The following is a 12,586-nucleotide window of genomic DNA, read 5'->3' on the forward strand; positions in this document are numbered from 1 at the left end:
CACTGGTCATAACAAACACCCTCTTCCAATAACACAAGAGAAGACTCTACACATGGACATCACCAGATGGTCAACACTGAAATCAGATTGATTATATTCTCTGTAGCCAAAGATGGAGAAGCAAGACCGAGAGCTGACTGTAGCTCAGATCATGAACTCCTTATTGTCAAATTCAGACTTAAATTGAAAAAAGTGGAGAAAACCACTAGACCATTCAGGTATGACCTAAATCAAATCCCTTATGATTATACAGTGGAAGTGAGAAATAGATCTAAGGGACTAGATGTGATAGACAGAGTGCCTGATGAACTATGGATGGAAGATCATGACACTGTACATGAGACAGGGAGCAAGACCATCCCCAAGAAAAAGAAATGCAAGAAAACAAAATGGCTGTCTGAGGAGGCCTTACAAATAGCTGTGAAAAGAAGAGAAGTGAAAAGCAAAAGAGAAAAGGAAAGATATACCCATTTGAATGCAGAGTTCCCAAGAATAGCAAGGAGAGATAAGAAAGCTTTCCTCAGTGATCAGTGCAAAGAAATAGAGGAAAACAATAGAATGGGAAAGACTAGTGATCTCTTCAAGAAAATGAGAGATACCAAGGGAACATTTTGTGCAAAGATGGACTCAATAAAGGACAGAAATTGTATGGACCTAATAGAAGCGGAAGATATTAAGAAGAGGTGGTAGCAATACACAGAAGAACTACACAAAAAGATCTTCACAACCCAGATAATCACAATGGTGTGATCACTCACCTAGAGCCAGACATCCTGGAATGCGAAGTCAACTGGGCCTTAGGAAGCAGCACTATAAACAAAGCTAGTGGAAGTGATGGAATTTCAGTTGCACTATTTTAAATCCTAAAAGATGCTGCTGCTAAAGTGCTGCACTCACTATGCCAGCAAATTTGGAAAACTCAGCAGTGGCCACAGGGCTGGAAAAGGTCAGTTTTCATTCCAGTTCCAAAGAAAGGCAATTCCAAAGAATGCTCAAACTACTGCACAATTGCACTCATCTCATACACTAGTAAAGTAATGCTCAAAATTCTCCAAGCCAGGCTTCAACAATACATGAACTGTGAACTTTCAGATGTTCAAGCTGGTTTTAGAAAAGGCAGAGGAACCAGAGATCAAATTGCCAACATTTGTTGGATTATTGAAAAAACAAGGGAGTTTCAGAAAAACACCTGTGGTGCTTTAGTTACTAAGTTGTGTCCAACTCTTGCGACCCCATGGACTATAGCCTGCTAGGCTCCTCTGTCAATGGGATTCTCTAGGCAAGAATACTGGAGTGGGTTGCCATTTCCTTCTCCAGGAGATCTTCCCGACCCAAGAATCGAACCTGGGTCTCCTGCATTGCAGGTAGATTCTTTATCTACTGAGCTATGAGGGAAGCCCCCCAAAAACATCTACTTCTGCTTTATTGACTATGCCAAAGTCTTTGACTGTGTGGATTGCCACAAACTGGAAAATTCTTCAAGAGATGGGAATACTGGACCACCTTACCTGCCTCCTGAGAAATCTGTATGCAGGTCAGGAAGCAACAGTTAGAACTGGAGATGAAACAACAGAATGGTTCCAAATCAGGAAAGGAGTACATCGAGGCTGTATATTGTCACCCTGCTTATTTAGCTTATATGCAGAGTACATCATGAGAAATGCTGGGCTGGATGAAGCACAAGCTGGAATCAAGATTGCCAGGAGAAATATCAATAACCTCAGATATGCAGATGACACCACCCTTATGGCAGAAAGGGAAGAGGAACTCAAAAGCCTCTTGATGAAAGTGAAAGAGAAGAGTGAAAAGTTCACTTAAAGCTCAATATTCAGGAAACTAAGATCATGGCATCCATTCCCATCACTTCATGGCAAATAGATGGGGAAACAGTGACAGACTTTATATTTTGGGCTCCCAAATCACTGCAGATAGTGATTGCAGCCATGAAATTAAAAGATGCTTGCTTCTTGGAAGAAAAGTTATGACCAACCTAGACAGCATATTCAAAAGCAGAGACTTTACTTTGCCAACAAAAGTCCATCTAGTCAAGGCTATGGGTTTTCCAGTGGTCATGTATGGATGTGAGAGTTGGACTGTGAAGAAAGCTGAGCACTGTAGAATTGATGCTTTTGAACTGTGGTGTTGGAGAAGACTCTTGAGAGTCCCTTGGACTGCAAGGAGATCCATCCACCCAGTCCATCCTAAAGGAGATCAGTCCTGGGTGTTCATTGGAAGGACTGATGTTGAAGCTGAAACTGCAGTACTTTGGCCACCTGATGCGAAGGGCTGACTCATTGGGAAAGACCCTGCTGCTGGGAAAGATTGAAGGCAGGAGGAGAAGGGGACGACAGAGGATGAGATGGTTGGATGGCATCATCGACTCAATGGACATGAATTTGAGTAAACTCTGGGAGTTGGTGATGGACAGGGAGGCCTGGCGTGCTGCAGTCCATGGGGTTGCAAAGTGTTGGACATGACTGAGTGACTGAACTGAACTGATTATGCATTTTAACAACAATCTTTTCAAATTTGTTTTGCAATATAATACGCTCCCTCAAAATTTAATGTGCCCAATTCAGTGGTTTTGAGTATGCTCCCAAGGTTTTACAACCATCACTACCTAATTCCAGAATATTTTGTCATTCCCTCCAAAAATCTCCATGTCTATTAACAGTCATTCTCCATTTCCCTCTCCTTCCTGTCCTTGGCAACACTAGAAACCCTAAATACTCTTCAGACAGAATACAACATCTTTAATACAGCCTCTCAAGTGGCCCAGAGAGAAAACAGTGATTTTGGGATTCGGGGCAAGGAGAGGGACAGTTGGAGGATGAGCGCTTAGTTTGCTGAAAGGACACCCTCTCTAGTGCTCTTCAGTGAGCTTATCAGCTTTTGCCTCAGCTTCTTCAGTGGGTCGCACCATATAGAGGCCCATTCTGGGAGATGGTCATATTCACCTGCCAAAATCTGCTGGTATCCTTTGATGATCTCCTTAGAGGTACCAGTTTCCGCATATGACAGGTAAAGACCTCGGCCGCATGGAATGCCTGAGACAAGAAGAGCTGTATTTTCAGTGCACAGGACACAGTTCCTTCAGAAAGTTCATCTATACCCAAGACAGCAATGATGTTCTGGAGGGATTTGTAATCCTATAAATGGTAGCCCACTCTAGTATTCTTGCCTGGAGAATTCCATGTTCAGAGGAGCCTGGCAGGCTGCGGTTCATGGGGTCGCAAAAAGTTGGACACGACTGAGTGACTAACACACACAGGATCATTTGCATGGAAACAATTAATAGTTGGGAATAATGTAAAGTGCTTGCCACACTACCTGGAATATGTTGAGGTTTCAATAAATTCTACCTATTATCATAATTGGGTTTCCCCCGTGACTCAGAAGTAAAGAATCCACCTGCAATGGGGGAGATGCAGGTTTGATCCCTGGGTCAGGAAGATCCCCTGGAGAAGGAAATAGCAAACTACTCCAGTATTCTTGCCTGGGAAGTCCCATGGACAGGGGAGCCTAGCGGGCTACAGTCCTTGGAGTCACAAAAGACTCAGACATGACTTAGCAACTAAGCAGTAATAACAACAGTATCTTTTGCACCCCAGAGGCAACATCATAATGCTCACTGCCAACAATGGGATCCATAATGCAAGAGGTGGAGTCCAGAGAATCCATAGCTGGATAGATGCCCAGCTCAGCAATAACATGGGACATCACAGTGGTGCACGTCCACATGGGCAAAAGTAGTGGCAGGGACAGGGCCAGTCAAGTAATCAGCAGGCATGTAGATAGCCTTACAGATGTGATAGATCCCTTTTGGGTGATGGTTATTCTTTCCTGCATGGTGCCCGTGTCAGTGGCCAGGGTAGGCTGATAACCCACTGAAGAAGGGCTTCTGCCCAATAAAGCCAATACCTCTGAGCCAGCCTGGGTGAAACAAAAGATGGTATCAATAAGCAACAATACATCTTGACCTTCTTGGTCTCTGAAGTATTCAGCTACAGTCAACACAGTCAGAGTTGCCAACTCGAGCACCAGGCAGTTCATTCATTTGATCACATATCAGTGCTACCTTGGAGGTAGAATTTTTTAAGTTGGCATCACCAGACTCAGTCATTTCATGGTAGAAGTCATTATCCTCTTGCATCCTCTCACCAACACCAGCAAACACAGAGTACCCACCACAGGCTTAACAACATTGTTGATTAACACTATGATAAGTACTGTCTTGCCAATTCCAGCACCAACAAAGTGCTCAATTTTGCCACCTTTGGCATAGGGAGCCAGCAGATCCACAATCTTTATACCAGTAACCAGAATTTGCTGCTCAACACTCATCTCTATGAATTCAGGAGCTTCAGCACGAATAGCTACAAATTGTTTGGTTTTTATGGGACCCCCGTCATCAAAGATTCTCCAGTGACATTCACAAATCTACCCAAGGTCTCAGGGCCAACAGGAATTTTGATTGATGTACCAGAATCCAGGACATTCTGGCCTCTAACCATGCTTTCCATACCATCCATGGCAATGGTCCTTATTGTTCTCTCACTCAAAGACTGGGCCATCTCCAAAACCAGCTTGGTCTCCCTGCCTTGAACTTCCAGGGCATTTAGGATGGGTGGCAGCTCATCACCAAATTGGACATCTATCACTGCACCAATGACAGCCACCATTGCCCAGTGGTGGCACATGCCTTTGGCAATGGAAGTGTTTGGTCAGCATAATCTTTGGCAGCCTGGAGCACTACTGAGGTGATCCTCAGAAAGAGCTGGGCTTGTGGTAGCCGTGCTGAAGGGCTGAATCCCCACAAGGACCCTGAGGCCCAGGTAGCAGCCACACAACCCTTGAGTCCCAGCAGAGTGGTGCCTGGGTGGAGATTACTTATCTATTAATTTCTATCTCTATGAATTTCCCTACTTTAGACATTTCAGATAAGTGAACTCACATAATATGTAGACTTTTGTGTCTGACTTTTTCACTTAGTATGTTTTCAAGGCCCATGCACATTACAGCATGTATTAATGCTTCAGTCCTTTTTATCACTGAATAACCCATTGTATGGCTATACTGCTTTGTATATCCACTGTATGGATGTATCATTTTGTTTATTCATTCATCAACTGATAGATATTTGCAGCTTCTACTTTTGGTCTATTATTATAATGCCACTATGAACATTTGTGTATAAGTTTTTGTGTTGACATGTTTTCAGTTCTCCTGGATATTTGCCTCTAAATGGTATTCCTACTTTCTCCACTTACTAATCAATGCTTGTTATTATCTGTCTTTTTGATTATAGCCATCCTAGTGGATACAAAATGGTATCTCATTGTGATTTTGATTTTCATTTATATAATGACTAATGATGTTGGACATCTTTTCATGAGCTTATTGCCCATTTGCACATCTCTTCCAGAGTAGTTTCTATTCAAATTCATTTTTTATTGGATTATTTGTCTTTTATCCTTGAATTATGTATTGTTTATAGACACTGAATATAATCTCTTAGCAGATATATGATTTGCACGTATTTTCTCTAATCCTCTGAGTTGTCTTTTACTTTCTTGATGGCGTCTTTTGAGGTATGAAAATTTTAAATTTTGATGAAGTCTAATGTTTTTTGTGTATGTTTGTGCTTTGGTGATGCTAAAAAATGATTATATAATCCAAATCACAAAAGCTTACACCTATGCTTTCTTTTATTGTTTTAGCTCTTACATTGAGGTCTATAATCCATTTCCACTTAATTCCATATATTTTTTTAAGGTAAGGGGTTCAACTTCATTCATTCCATGTGAATATCTAGTTGTCTTAGCACCCTTTGTGGAAGATAATTCTTTACACATTGAATTGTTTGGGCACCCTTGTTCTTTGACATAAATGTAAGAGTTTATTTCTCTCCCATCAGTTCTATTCCGTTGATCAGTATGTGTTTCGTTATGCCAAAATCACACTGTCTTGATTACTGTAGATCTATAGAGAGTCTTCCAGAGAAGGCAATGGCACCCCACTCCAGTACTCCTGCCTGGAAAATCCCATGGAAGGAGAAGCCTGGTAGGCTGCAGTCCATGGGGTCGCTGAGGGTCAGACACGATTTGATCGACTTCACTTTCACTTTTCACTTTCATGCATTGGAGAAGGAAATGGCAAGCCACTCCAGTGTTCTTGCCTGGAGAATCCCAGAGACGGGGGAGCCTAGTGGGCTGCCGTCTAGGGGGTCACACAGAGTCGGACACGACTGAAGTGACTTAGCAGCAGCAGCATACAGAGTCTTCAGATCAGGAAGTATGAGTCTTCTAACTTTGTTCTTTTTAAAGATTGTTTTGGCTATTTTGGATCCCTAGATTTCCATATAAATTTAGGAACAGCTTGTTAATATCTGGTAAAAAAAAAAAAAGGCAGCTGAGATTTTAATAGAATATGTCACATCTGTAAATAAGTTTGGGGGAGTATTGCTCTCTTAACAACCTTAAATCTTCTGATCCATGAACATGGGATTGACCTGTTTATTTAGGTCTTTAATTTCTTTTAAAAATGTTTTGTATTTTCCACTTTATAAATCTTCCACTTTTTCTATTTCTCTGCAAACAAATTAAAGACTGATGGAATTTATTTTTTAGTTAACAACTGAGAAGATTTTTTCATATTTGTAAGATAGAATGAGTGAGGTAGAAAGACAGATGCAGGGGGAGACTAAGAATGAGGCTAGAGCTATTATGGTGAATCTCAAGTTCAGTGCTTGGGTGCCTGACAATGTCAAGGTAAAGTGAGACTATTTCAGTGCCACAAAGGCAGAGTGCAGACTTCAGGCTGCGAGTATCCAGCTCTGACAGTAAGAGTCGGAGTGAGGCAAGAAAGGCCTTTCACACACTTCAAATATCCCTCATGGTTCATCCTTTCAACAGTGATCTCTCGGGGGAATGTTAATAGTTCCATGAATTTCTCTGTTCTATAATCACCTGAATTCTGTCACAAATAATATGGGTTGGGAATGTTTCCTCCAGCTCTTCATGACCTGCCAAGCTGCAAAAAGCCATTGATGCCAAAAGTCCTCATTTAATCAAGCAAGTACCAGTCCAGGAACGGCCCGCCTTTCGTTTCAGTGTGCTCTGGCAAAGGCAAGGAAGACAAGAGTGACTGGGGAAAAAATAGCCGCAGGGACTCACTTGAGTCTGAAACTGAGCTGTGGAAAAAAAAAAAGAGAGAGAGAGAGAAATCCCCTTGGAAAGAATGGGAAAGAATCCACATAAAAGATTTTATTGCTTATGACAAACGCCCGTTGCTCACATAAATTTCTAGAAAGCATGCTCATATGATAAATATGCAATATATATGTGTGTGTTTACACACACATACACACACGCACACAACCTGACTTATTGACTAGGCTGCATTTATAGTATGCTCCCAAGAAGAAAATGTTTATTTCAGTCTAAACATCTTTAAATGCAAATGGAAAAACAATTTCAGGAATCAGTTTTTCTGAAGTGGACTCTCAGTCCCTCACTGTCTCATTCGGGATAATTCTACCGTCATAAACTAGAGCAGATATTCATATTTAATGTAATTTACAGATGTTTTACTTCTCAGCCTACCAGGATCTTTTTGCTACCACTCTTTTAAGGACTGGTATTTCATAAGATACTCAAGATATTTTATATTTATTACATCATTTATCTTCCCAGTCTTCTTGGAAATAGATAAAAAGAGGGCAGACAAGGTAAGAAGAGGGTTTATTCTCCCCATTATACAGATGAGAAAGCAGACATGCGGAAGGAAATGGACTTTCATTCCTTCATCAGTTATTTATTGACAGCCATCAGGCTCTGCCTCTAGATGCGGTGGTTACAGTAAGCTGTTTTGATCCCTCTTCTCGTGACTTTTAGTCTTACGGATTGCTGTTTTCAAAAGCATATCTGATCTTGTGGCATCTCTGTTTAAGTTATTTTTGGGGTTTTCCACAGATTTTAGAACAAAGACTAAAAATCTCATCCTGGCTTGCAGTGTTTACATGGGCCTACCTCATATCGACTAATACTAGCCTCATCTACTGTCTGCCTGCATACCCACTACAGCTTAAATGTTTTTATTTTTTGAGAGAATATGTTTATTAGTTGTCATTTTTATTTTTTAATCAAAGTTTAAAAGTATTTACTTCAAAGAATTGATATTTTAATAGTCTTGTTATAAAGAATAGCAGTCCCCTTTTTTCCCAGACTCATTCACTTTTAAGTCTTCGGTCAGTTCTTTTGATATTTATTTTCTTATCTCTCAATAGCATTTGTGTATTGCTACTTCTCCACTTTTTAGTGCTGAGCACTCTCTGTTGACTTCATACTGAGCGATCAGTTCAGTTCAGTTCAGTCGCTCAGTCATGTCTGACTCTTTGATATGAGGCTTTAATTTTATCCCCATGCCTAGCTCCATATACATTTTGCTCCCACCACTACAGGCTATCAGGAGTTCTCATTCTAAGTCCAGATTTTATAATCAAAAGCAGACTTTATGTGCTCTAAATTACAGCATAATGTTATATTTATTTGTTCCTTGTTCAGACATATCTAAGTAGAAGGCTCAGTTCAGGGAGCAGGAGGCCAGGAGGGGAAAGGAAAATGAAAGACTGTAACTAGTTTAATGGCTTTTTTCACCAGAAGGAATCTTAGGAACCATTTCTTCCTCTCTTTTAACTTCAGAAATATTGTTACCTAGGTTCATGGTCACGTGGCATGTGGATGACAGAGGACCAGCAGGTGGTTCTGCTCACTGTTTCTAGTGCTCTTTGACACTTGCCATGCTGTAAACAAACTTTTTTTTTGGCTGTGCTGGGTCTTCGTTGCTGCTCGAGCTTTTCTCTACTTGTGGCGAGCTGGGCTACTCTGCAGTTGCAGTGCACAGGCTTCTTACTGCAATGGCTTCTCTTACTGCAGAGCATGGGCTCTAGGGCATGCAGGCTCCAGTAGTTATGATGTGTGGGCTCAGTATTTGCAGCTCCCAGGCTCTAGAGCACAGGCTCAATAATTGTGGTGCCTGGGCTTAATTGCTCCACAGCATGTGGGATCTTCCTGGACCAGGGATCAACCTTGCATCTCCTGCATTGGTAAACAGATTCTATAGTTCTGCTGCTGCTGCTGCTGCTAAGTCGCTTCAGTCGTGTCCGACTCTGTGCGACCCCATAGATGGCTGCAGCCCACTAGGCTGCCCTGTCTCTGGGATTCTCCAGGCAAGAACACTGGAGTGGGTTGCCATTTCCTTCTCCAAAGCATGAAAGTGAAAAGTGAAAGTGAAGTCACTCAGTCGTGTCCGACTCTTAGTGACCCCATGGACTGCAGCCTACCAGGCTCCTCCATCCATGGGATTTTCCAGGCAAGAGTACTGGAGTGGGGTGCCATTGCCTTGGCTCTGAGCCACCAGGAAAGCCCTATAACCAAACTTTTAACTAAGATGAATTTAGGACTGGTCTTGGAGTATCAGGAAATTTAAGCTGTTTGCTTCTGTGCATGTGTGTGCTTAGTCGTATCCGACTCTTTGCAACCCCATGGACTGTAGCCCACTAGGCTCCTCTGTCTGTCTGCCTAACAGTCAATAAATGCTTTTGTTTCATTTCAGATATTAGACCCTGCTCTCAGCTGGGAACCTGGGGCCTCTGTATACCTCAGAGGAGCTGTCAAAGGCTGCTGAACCTCTGGTTTGCTCTTTTGTTCAGTTTTATTCTTCCCCAGAAAAAGAATAAAATTAGTTTCAGAAATGTTGGGAGAAGACATTGTATATTTAACACTACGGGAAAAATCATGGCAACTTGAGTTCATCTTTCATTCATTATTCTGAGAATATTCAGTTTAAGGGGAAGAGATAACTAAACACCTGCATATCTTTATAACCAGTCCTGTAATGAAATCAGAAAACAAACCTGTTGACAAGAAAACGCATCTTTAGGGGTGACTGCTCATCTCTTTCTGCACCTCTAGGTCAAGTGTTAGTGTCACTATGTTTGAGATTCTGCTGTATCCTGTCTTCTTAAACACCATTGGACTCAAAATTTTCCACCCTCACTATTGTTTCAAATATTTCATTGCTCAATAAAGGGTAATAAAGAAGAAAGATGGGATTAAAGGGAGTACTGAGAGGGGAGGAAAGAGACAGGAAATATTAGACTAGCATCTGAATGGTCAGGCCACTCAAGATGGCAGCTCTCTTGCTCTCTGTACATCCCCTGCTTGACCAGTCCCTGCTTCATTAACATCCTACTCACCTGGCCTTCCCTCATAATCACAGAGCCTAATCAGTACTTGCCCTCAGACCCAGCAATGATGGTTCTAATCTTTAGATCAAAACCATCTCCACTATGATAGCAGTGAAGGGCATCTTCCTCTGTGGGCTTCCCTGGTAACAGACTGTCAATCTGACTGTCAATTCCACTTATAACTGAAAACACGCACACACTACCTTCCCTATCCCCCTACCCCTACCCTACCATGGAGCAAAGCCTGCTGCCATGTCTTGCCTGCAATTGGCCACACACAGTCAGATGTTGTTCCAGGACCTGGCTTCATACATGTAAGATTGCCCCATCCATTAAACCACTGATGTCTCTGTCACTGACTCCAGGCTTTTTGGTCTTGAGGATAAGCAAGTATAGGGCTTGCAGGCTTGTGGGATGTAGCCCAACAGCACCCAAATTATCTTAGACCTTTCACTAGTCACTTAGTAAAAGTTATTCAATTGAATAATGGTAATAGTCTTGTAAGGTAATAACCATTATTCTGCTTCATAGATGAGGAAGTGGAGGCTCAAAGAGGTTAAATTGTCCACCGTCGCACAGCTGTGTTATTCAAGTAGACTTTAGTCAAGCTTTCCTTGGTTCTGTAGCCTATGCTTTTTTTTGTTGTTGTTGCATTATTGACTATGGTGGTGGTAGTTTAGTCACTAAGTCCTATCTGACTCTTGTGACCCCAAGGATTCTGTCCATGGGATTTCCCAGGCAAGAATACTGGAGAGGCTTGCCATTTCCTTCTCTAGAGGATATTCCCAACCCAGGGATCAAATCCAGGTCTCCTGCATTGCAGGCAAATTCTTTACCACTGAGTCACCAAGGAAGCTCTTTATTGATTCTTCAGGGCTGCTAAACAAATTACCACCACACTCAGTTGGCTTAAAGCAACAAAAATGTATTATCTCACAAGTTCTATGAGTCAAGGGTCTGGGTGCAGCTAGACTGGGTGCTTCTGACTCAGGGTCTCTCCCAAGGCTGCAGTCAAGGTTTGGGCTGGGGGCTGCCAGCATATCCAGGCTCACTCACATGGCTGTTGGTAGGTCTCACGTTCTCATTGGCTGTTGGCAGGAGACATACATTTTTGCCATGGGGACCTCCCCACAAGGGCAGCTCACGGCATGGCAGCTGGCTCCTCCAGGGTGAGTAATTGAGAGTGAGAGAGAACACTGGAGACTGAAGCCACTGTCTTTTTATAACTTATCTTGAGATAACATGCCATCACTTCTCCTGTGTTCTTGTCTGTAGAAATGAGTCAGTAAGTCCAACCAATGATGCTGTGAAAGTAGTGTACTCAAAATGCCAGCAAATTTGGAAAACTCAGCAGTGGCCACAGGACTGGAAAAGGTCAGTTTTCATTCCAGTTCCAAAGAAAGGCAATGCCAAAGAATACTCAAACTACCACACAATTGCACTCATCTCACACGCTAGTAAAGTTATGCTCAAAATTCTCCAAGCCAGGCTTCAGCAGTACATGAGCCGAGAACTTCCAGATGTTCAAGCTGGTTTTAGAAAAGGCAGAAGAACCAGAGATCAAATTACCAACATTCGCTGGATCATCGAAAAAGCAAGAGAGTTCCAGAAAAACATCTACTTCTGCTTTATTGACTATGCCAAAGCCTTTGACTGTGTGGATCACAATAAACTGTGGAAAATTCTGAAAGAGATGGGAATACCAGACCACCTGACCTGCCTCCTGAAAAATCTGTATGCAGGTCAGGAAGCAACAGTTAGAACTGGACATGGAGCAACATACTGGTTCCAAATAGGAAAAGGAGTACATCAAGGCTGTATATTGTCACCCTGCTTATTTAACTTCTATGCAGAGTACATCATGAGAAATACTAGGCTGGAAGAAGCACAAGCTGGAATCAAGATTGCTGGGAGAAATATCAATAACCTCAGATATGCAGATGATGCCACCTTATGGCAGAAAATGAAGAATACTTAAAGAGCCTCTTGATGAAACTGAAAGAGGAGAGTGAAAAAGTTCATTTAAAGCTCAACATTCAGAAAACTGAGGTCATGGCATCTGGTCCCATCACTTCATAGCAAATAGATGGAGAAATAATGGAAATGGTGACAGACTTTATTTTGGGGGACTCCAAAATCACTGCAGATGGTGATTGCAGCCATGAAATTAAAAGATGCTTACTCCTTGGAAGAAAAGCTATGACCAACCTAGACAGCATATTAAAAAGCAGAGACTTTACTTTGCCAACAAAGGTCCATCTAGTCAAGGCTATGGTTTTTCTAGTGGTCATGTATGGATGTGAGAGTTGGACTGTGAAGAAAGCAGAGCACCAAAGA

General features: G+C 42.1%; 1 pseudogene across 1 annotated transcript; it reads right to left on the reverse strand.

The window, feature by feature from the left end:
- Positions 1–2,863: 2,863 nt before the first annotated feature.
- Positions 2,864–8,035, reverse strand: LOC104981769 (annotated as a pseudogene). The gene is made up of 5 exons (XR_824411.1): positions 8,031–8,035; positions 7,176–7,192; positions 3,576–4,875; positions 3,323–3,330; positions 2,864–3,149 (listed from the first exon to the last, which is right to left on the reverse strand). The product of XR_824411.1 is annotated as an ATP synthase subunit beta, mitochondrial-like (transcript).
- Positions 8,036–12,586: the final 4,551 nt, after the last annotated feature.

Source organism: Bison bison, unplaced genomic scaffold (genome assembly GCF_000754665.1).
Source record: "Bison bison bison isolate TAMUID 2011002044 unplaced genomic scaffold, Bison_UMD1.0 scf7180017864519, whole genome shotgun sequence".
Taxonomy (NCBI): Eukaryota; Metazoa; Chordata; class Mammalia; order Artiodactyla; family Bovidae; genus Bison; species Bison bison.